The following is a 9,486-nucleotide window of genomic DNA, read 5'->3' as shown; positions in this document are numbered from 1 at the left end:
TGCTTGACCCAGGAACTAAGACCATTGCTTTTTCCTTGTTTGAGTTCTCTCTCATGGGAATTCCACCCACTTTCGGGACTATAGATGGGTCCTGAGGTATAGATGGGCCCTTTCCTCTGGAGATCTTTTGTTGATAAATCATTAACTGTGACACTTGTCATTCATTTGGAGATCACGGGGCACCTTTTGATTGTTTGTTATCATACGTTATGCTGGATGAATCAATCTTTTGAGATTGTGCCCAGAAAATTTGCCCTTTAGTCATCTTCTTTATTATAGGTCCGAGGTTAGGGAAGCAGCTGCTAATGGGTTAATTAGTATCTTGGGGGGAGGTTTTAGTTTGGGTTTTACTTCTGTGAAGAGACACCATGACCAAGGCAATTCTTATAAGGGACAACATTTATTTGGGACTGGCTTACAGGTTCAGAGATTCAGTCCACTATCATCAAGGCATCATCACCCTGCCTTACAAGGCAGGAGCAAGGCAGCATCAAGGCACTAGAGGAGCTGAGAGTTCTACATCATCATCTAAAGGTAGCCAGGAGCAGACTGGCTCCCCATTGGCTAGCAGGAGGGTCTCAAAGCCCACCCCTACAGTGACACACCTCCTAATAATGCCACTCCCTGGACCAAGCATAAATAAACCATCACAGAGGGTATGGAGAATGTGCTCCCCATCCCTTGACAGTTGCCTACTTGGTCTTTTCAAGACATTCTGACATTATCACTAGAATGTTATTTCATGTGGAGAACATGGATTGACTTGACCTCCTGGTTTGCACATGCAGCTCAATGGAATTAAAGTGAAAGACAGAAGTTCTATCGTTTCTAGTTGTATGAACAGATAACACCATGGTGCATGTGTCATCTCTAGAACTCCCCTTTGACTCTCACACTTTGCATGCTTGATATTACCTGTGCCTAGGCAAGGGGTTGTGACTTCTGGATAGAATTAGGGTACCAAGGAGTCATACTATTCTGCAAATGAGTAACACTAATCAGAAATGCTCTTTTGGGGACTCGGGATGTAACTCAGTGATAAAGGCTGGCCTAGCCTTCATTACCTGGGCTTGACCTTCATTACCTCTCCCCTATCTCCTATGACAACTCCAAAGAGGAAAAGTTAAAAATGCCCCAGTGTAGGGGAATACCAGGGCGGTGAGGTAGGGGTGGGGGCTGGGTAGGGGAGCACCCTCATAGAATCAGGGAGATGGGGTATACAGAGGGGGAAACTGGGAAAGGGGATAACATTTGAAATGTAAATAAATAAAATATCCAATTCAAAAGAGGAAAAAAATAACAAAAGCTAGGTCTGGTGGCATATATCTCAATGTTTGAAAAACTGAATAAGTATCATGAATCTGAGGCCAGTCTAGGCTAAACAATAAGACGCTGTCTCAAAAACAACCAAAAAATACACCTTTGACTTAGGTGACCCTGCTTATCAAAATGACCAACCCAGAAGAAGTACACCCCCCCCCCCCGCCTTTAGAAAAGATCTCTCTCTCTCTCTCTAACTCACACTGGCTTAGAACTTTCTATGTATCCCACAATCATCTTGCCCCAGCCTCCCTTGTTCTGGACTTATAGAACGTGCCATTGTGCCTTATTAAGACAGTCATTTTAATGTCACCTTTGCTTTTAATGTGACAGATCTTGGTATTATAGCTCTAGTTGGCTTAGAGTTTTCTAGGTAGGTGAGGCTGGCCTTGAACTTGAACTTGAGATCTTGGTTCAGCCTCCCAAAAGATGGCTTTATAGGTGTGTGTCACCAAAAGTGGCAAGAAGCATTTGCTTAAGGTTTAATCATTTTAGGAGAATTATCATCATCATCACCACCACCACCATTATTGTTGTTGTTGTTGTTATTATTATTATTATTATTATTATTATTATTATTATTATTATTATGCCAGTAGGGAGATATATGAAGTCACAAGAATCTTCTTCTTCTGTTTGGAAGAAGTTCTTGACTATCATATTTACCTATTGAGTTCAGTTTTCCCATGATTTCCTAAGTACCCAGCTCTCTTTTGCACACTGCATCCTTTCTTTGCGAACGTCAGTGTCTTTAATCTGGACCTTTGTGGTTAAGGCTTCAAAGCAGCCCGGTTTTCTTGTACTTACTCTGCACAGGGAAGATTCTATCTTTGCAGAATGTAGGGAGACTAGATTTTAAGGCTCTGGGTTATTACTCTCTCCACGCTTGAGCCTTTTCAGCCTAGTCCATGAATAGTCACAGTAATGACGTGTCAGCACTCTGCTACACCTCTCCTCGTGGGCTGTACTCTCACCTCCTCAAGGCCTGCTCAGACTTGCCTTTTCTATGGGGGTTTGTTTATCTACCACATAGAGCTTTCTGAATAATTGATGTGATCTCAAGTGGAACCAAATCTGGGAGCAGATTGACCCTCAGCCCCATCCTGGGCTCTTAACTTCCTCTAGGTGTATCTTCCCAAAGCATCTCTTAATATTCATGTATATGATTCCTCATCTGGAAATCTGTTGCCAGGGAAACCAATCTACAGAAAAACACATATCTCTTCAGACTGTTGCAGGTGGGCTGTATATGTAGAGCTTTTGGGCAACACCTGGGCTTGGGAACAGAGATCATTACTACGTTTGCTGTCTGTCAGTATTCTTGGGTGGTAGATACTTTATTGGCTAATAACATTATTGCCATTCCAGCCAATCACCCCAATCAGTTCTTTGAGGGAAAAAGGTAATGGTTAGCTGAAGCTAGGACTGTAAACCATCCCAATTCACCCTCTCTTTGCTCTGGGGCTCCTTGTGGTTGGTCACCCTGTCTCTACTATTCTCCTGCTTCCCATACCCAATCCCATTCTTCAATGTTTATTAGATCCCACCTCCCTTGAAACATAAGTGGGGACTTAGGGGTGCAGATCAACGGTAGAGTGCCTGTCTAGTATGCATGTCCTCTTAGGCTTTGATATCTAGCACTGCAAAAATATGCACACGTAGGAAAAGGAAAAAAACCCTTCAAGAAGAAAGCCTTTATTGTTGCTGCTGCTGTTGTTGTTGTTGTTGTTGGCGGCGGCGGTGGTGTGTGTGTGTGTGTGTGTGTGTGTGTGTGGTTGGATTCTCTGAGCCTCAACAAGACCCTTCCATTAAATCTCTCTTTTAGTACTTAACTTGGGCACTAAGACTCCTACCTACCAGTACGATGTAGGAGGAGAGGATAAGCTGCCATAAGTTTGGTGCTAAAAGAAAGCAAATCCTTTATGGTCCGGTCTATTTTCCGTCCCCAGAGCAGCTCAGCTCCTGAAACCTGGGAAAGCCAAGCTGCCGCTCACACTCACCTTGCTTTCACCTTGATTGTTGAAAAATCCAAAAAGAAATTTGTTCGTTTTGTTTGGTAAAATTGTATTATGAAAAGGCCAGCTACCTCACCTCATTAGTGGCATGCATTTTTAAAAGCCTCTATTTAAGAAACGTCTTGTCAGAGACGATGGATTTTAAAAGACTGATCTCATACCAGATGGAAAGCCAGAAATTACTGAAGGGCATCTGCAATCACACGGCAGAAAATAATAATGTCTAAAATCCGAAAGACAGAGCCAGGGAGAAGAATCAGTGGATAGAGTTAGCTGTGTAAGTCTGGACCCCAGAACACATGCCATGCTAGGTGCTCGATAGCTCCTCTGTGATCCCAGCATCACAGTGGCAAGATGGGAGGCAGAGACCAGAGAGCCCCTGGAAGCTTGAGGGCTAGCTCTCTCAGTGCACCCAGTCCAATGGCAAACCACAGAGAGAGCTGGCAGTGGAGGTGAGAATTTACACCTGGGGTTGTCCCCTGACTACCACCAGCTCACCATATCCTATATGTACATGCTCACATACACAAATGTATGCATGTGTGCAGAGAGAGAGAGAGAAAGAGAGAGAGAGAGAGAGAGAGAGAGAGAGAGAGAGAGAGAGAGAGAGAGAGGCCGGGAAGAGGGAGGGAAAGAGGAAGGGAGGGACAGAGAGTGTTGATTAAGAGAGAACTTCAAATGGAACCATGCTGCTCAGCCTCCAGGAGGTCAAGGGTTAGGGCACAGGTTTAAAACAAAGAAACAAAACAAAAATAAAAAAGACAACTAAATGTAGTGAGACATGCAAATGACATATTAAGCCTCATGTGATTTTTGTTCTTGATGCTGGGGATTAATCCAGGAGCCTCAAACATGCCAAGTCCATGGCTTATCCACAAGTTTCCCACTATAGCATAGCACCTTAAGGTGAGGAACCTCAGAAAGTCTTTTCTGAGTGCTGGGAATATGGTCAGTGATTAAACATGCTTTCCACATACATGTGTCACTGGTCTATCCCCAAACTCCACCTCAATGTGGAAGGAGACAAGTGGTTCTTCAAAACTGTCCTCTGACCTCCTGAATTTGCATATGACACATCTCCACTCCCACCAATGCAGGGACTGGAGATGGAGTCCAGTGCCACCAGGATCTCCTCTGCCTTCCATCTCTGCTAGTCCATGCCTGGTATTATAGGTTAAAGTGTGTTCTCTAAAGATGTATCGACATCCCAATCCCAGTACCTCTGAATTCCAGCTCATCAGGAAGGAGGGCTCTCAGCAGATGACCAAGTTCTGGTGAGTTGGTTTGCCAGGATTCATAGTAAATAAGGGAGCTTCAGGGACTAAACGACAGAAACATATTTCTCGGGCTGGAGAGATGGCTCAGTGGTTAAGAGCACTGACTGCTCTTCCAGAGGTCCTGAGTTCAAATCCCAGCAACCACATGGTGGCTCACAACCATGTGTAATGGGATATGATGCCCTCTTCTGGTGTGTCTGAAGACAGCTACAGTGTACTCATATAAAATAAATAAATCTAAAACAAAACAAAACAAAACGTGTTTCTCAGTGATCTGGAGGCTGTAAGTCTGAGGTGGAGCTCTCAGCAGAATGATTTCTCTGTGACTTGTAGATGATACTTCTGCCTCTGTCCTACAAAGGCCTTCCCGCGGAGCATGTCTCTTCCTCTTCTAATGCCACAGTCATATTGGATCAGGGCTCAATGTTATAACATTATTTTAATTTAAACATCTTTCAAAAGCCCCATCACAAAGTATAGTTACATCACTAGGGTTATAACTCAGTGTGTTCATGGTTTGTGTGAGATACTAGATTCAAATTCCAGCACCCTAAATAAATGAAAAGGAAGATAAATACAGTTATAGAAGTGTTAGGACTTCAACACAGGACTTTTGTAGTAATACAGTGACATGCATTTTAAAAAGCCTCTATTTAAGCCTCTATCTATCTATCTATCTATCTATCTATCTATCTATCTATCTATCTATCTATCTATTTATCTATCTATCTAATCGGGACAAGTCTTATGGTGTCACTCAAGTTACTTTGTCATTTTCCCATCTCAACTTTTATATTTGGTAAGATTAGATGTGTGCACCACAAGACCCAACTTCTGGGTATTTTTGTATTAAAAAAATGAGATTGGCAGATGGTATATCTCAGAGGTAGCAGTCTTGCACACTTAAGGCTCTGAGATTAATACCTAGCACTGGGAAAAATGAAGTTAGAAGACCTTGGAAGCTATCTAGGACTAGATACTCTAAACTTTTAAAGAATTAGAGCCTTCTTAACTTTCTCCTGTTTCTCTCCCCCATGAGAGACTCTCTGGAATTCACTTATATGTCATCTCCAAATTAGACTCATATATTTGACTGCTTGGCTTTCAGTTGGTGGAACAATTTGGGATGGATTAGGAGGGGTGACCTTGTTAGAGGAGGTATTTCATTGATAGTGAGCTTTTAAGTTTTAAAAGTTCACACCATCCCCAATCATTTTTCTCTCTGCCTTGTATTTGATACTTGTGGTAAGGTTTTAGCTACCGTTTCTGCCTGTTACCATGTTCTGCACCATGAAGGCCATAGATCCTAATCCTCTGGAACTGTGAATCTTCAAATTAGAGGCTTTCTTTTTTAAGTTGTCTCGATTGTGGTGTTTTGTCATGCAAAGAGAAAGGTAACCAAAACACCAACACGTTTTTAAAGTAAGTTTCATAGTCCTTTTTCCTTGTGGCTCCAACTCAGCAATGAAGATCTCTAGTATGCAGACTGGCAGGAACTCTAAGTCATGTGATCACAAACCTTATGCTGTTTAACTTGGCATGTTTTCCTACCCTTAGACTGTTTTGATGACCTTGAAATGGGCAGGTGGCATTTGCTTTTAGGTCTATTCAGCCAACCAACCTCCCATAGTGCCAACAAGAGCTGGGTCTTGTAACCTCTTAGGACACACTCTTGGCCTTTTGTGGTCATTTAATCAGAGGTTGGTGAGCAGCTGCCTAGGGACATATGCTGGAACAAAGTTGTGGCTCAGAGTAGAGTGGGGACCCAAGGCTGCCATTCTGTGCTGTACTACTCAGGGTTCTTTAGAGTCACAGGATTTATGGATAGTCTCTATGAAGTAAGGGAATTTGTTGTGATAACTTCTTTTTAAAGATTTATTTATTTATTATATATAAGTACACTGTAGCTGTCCTCAGACACACCAGAAGAGGGCATCAGATCTCATTACAGATGGTTGTGAGCCACCATGTGGTTACTGGGATTTGAACTCAGGATCTCTGGAAGAGCAGTCAGTGCTCTTAACCGCTGAGCCATCTCTCCAGCCCTTGTTGTGATAACTTATAGTCTGTAGTCCATCTCCCCAATAATGGTCAGCTGTGAATGGAAGTCCAAGGCTCTAGTAGTTGCTCAGTCCCACAAGGCTAGTAGATTCCAGCATATGTGCTTTGAAGTAAATGCAAGCAGGCAAAGAAGAACAAATTTTCCTGGTTCTAATGTCATTATGTAGGTCTCCACCAGAAATGGGTGGTCCAGATTAAAGGTGTATACCACCACACATGAATCTTGGACTTGTTTTGTCTCACACTGATCTTGAACTCTGAGATTTCCTTGCCTTAGTCTCCTGGGATTCACAGACACTATGCCTCAAGATCTCCATGCTAAGATCCGGTCAGAAACTGGGGTCTCCCAGCCTCAAGATCTGAACCACAGGTGAGCCTTCCAATTCTGGACGGTTATTCATTCCAGATATAGTCAAGTTGACAACCAGGAATAGACATTACATGTTGTAATAGAAGCAGACCTGAGTACTACAAGAGCTAAGAGAACTTTCCTCTCTATCCTTTGTGAAGAAGTCTCAAAATGAACTCATACCAGGAAGATAGAAGGAAAGAAAAAAAAAGAAAAGAAAAAAAAACACCCAAAAAGCATATTAACATAAAAAGGAGAAAATAACAGGAGTGGAAATAACCCCATCCCAACATGATTAAAATTTCATATACTCCCATTCCATGGGACAGGGAAGGAAGCAATTGATAAGGCAGACAGGGATTTTAAGTTCAGTGATGGTTGACAGGGAGAACAGAATGAGCCTAGAGGAACACACATGGCCATGGTCAAAGTCTACCGGGCCTACATAACAGACAGTGGGTTAGAGGTGATTCTTTGGGGGATATTGGGTAAGACTGAAATAGAAGACAATGACGTGTGACGTAAAGGCCTATCTGATTGTGTTGCCAGATCAGTATTTTCACCTGCTTTATGAGTTCAGTTAATGAATGCTCAGGGTAGAGATTAGAGGTAGTCATTTCTTCACTGGCTCTAATGCTGATAAGGAAACTAAACAGAAAGTCTCTCCCTGCTCTGCTGGGAAGAGACAAGATGAGGTTCTGAGTCTACTGGTAAGGTCTTTTCGTTTCTTTCAGTTAAACTGTATCACCCCCAAACCTACCACATTTTGGGGATATCATTCTTAACAGTACAATAAACTCCAGCAAGCAAATGATTTCTGCTTTGTGAGTTCGTGTAGGCTCTCAGGGAGATTCGTTTTGTTTGTTTGTTCTGAGATACAATATTATTGTAGTCCAGGTTGGACTTGGACACTTTGTTCTGCTTCTACTTCCCAACTTGTAGGCATACTAGGAGATATTTTTACCCCTCTGTAAGAAAGCATTGGTGACACCGCAGAGTTTTCTCATCAGAAGTAGGAGCTATAGGACCTCATCACTCAGCATGCCAAAGAAATGATGCTTAGAGGTTTAGTTCAGGTGGGGCTTCTGTAACTCTTTCCTCTGAATCGAAGCCGTCTTCTTTAGAGGGGGGTTCATGAGACTCAGGAAGCAATGAAACCTAGAGGACTCAAGAATCTCACAGGATCTGTCTCCAGGTCACATAGGCAGCAAGCAATTGTGTGGGGGAAAGAAGACTCTTTGGTGGAACTGCCTTCTCCCTGTGTAAAGAGTTTCAGGGTTAGCACTTCTGTGAGTTGTCACCAGTTATGGGTGGGTTTTATGGTGACACAGCTACTTTTATTCATACTTCTGGGAATGGCTTCGATTAACCAGTCAGTTCACCAGGGTGGTTTTGATGGAATGGTTTATTTACTCTGGCATTTGGTCTTTTGTTGGCGTCCTAAATTCAGTGAACAGATGCTTGTTCCTGTGTTCCCAGGAAAAGTTATGTAACACAGGGATTACAAATTAACCATTGTTGCTGTGTGTGTGTGTGTGTGTGTGTGTGTGTGTGTGTGTGAGAGAGAGAGAGAGAGAGAGAGAGAGAGAGAGAGAGAGAGAGAGAGAGAGTCCTGCCACCATGGAAATCAGTATGGAGATTTTTCAAAAACTAAAAATAGATCTACACTTCTGGGAATTTACTGCAAGTCAATTTTATCATAAAGATATTTGTTCATCAATGTTTATTGCAACACAATAAATAAGTTATGGAACTGACCTAGGTGTCCATCAACAGAGGAATAAAGAAAGTGTGGTGTGTGTAGACAATGGAATGTTTCCAGCCTTAATGAAGAATGTAGTTACATTGTTTGTAGGAAATGCACGCAATAGGATATCACTGTAAGAAGTGAATGAAGCCTTATGTTTTTTTTCTCATGTGGTTCCCGAACTTTATATGGTTATAAAAACTAATGTATGTCTACATGTGGAGAACTCTTGGGACTGCTAGGAATTTGGAAAGAATTTGACATTGGGCTAGGGCAAGGAAGTAGGCTCAAGATGAATACAGCTGAGGAATGCATTGTATTCCTTGTATCTTGGTTATCCTGATAAGTCCCTGAAGACAGTGACCATGGGGCTTTGTTTATTGCTTTCTTTGACTACTTTGCCTTTGATTTAAGAGCTGACCCTATTCTTTGCAAGTACCTAGAACTGTATAAAAGCGGGCTGGGAAAAAAATAAACCTTATTCAGTTTCAGCACTGGAGTAGTGTTATAATGTTGTCTAGTTCTCTCTTTTTTTCTTTAGTCCTTACTCCCTCCCTCGAGACCCATTTGACTGACTGAGCTGGCTTGGTCATTTACATGACATGAAAGTGATTGTGGGACATAGAGAAATCAAGCTTGAACTAAGTCAGAAGCTTCCTGTCCACTGGCTAGTTTTCGTACTGTTGGAAGGTGCTATGTAGGCTGCTGGTGGTGAAA

This window comes from Rattus norvegicus, chromosome 18, assembly GCF_021556685.1.
Source record: "Rattus norvegicus strain SHRSP/BbbUtx chromosome 18, alternate assembly SHRSP_T2T, whole genome shotgun sequence".
In the NCBI taxonomy this organism is placed as follows: domain Eukaryota; kingdom Metazoa; phylum Chordata; class Mammalia; order Rodentia; family Muridae; genus Rattus; species Rattus norvegicus.
Note: the sequence above shows the minus strand (reverse complement) of the source record.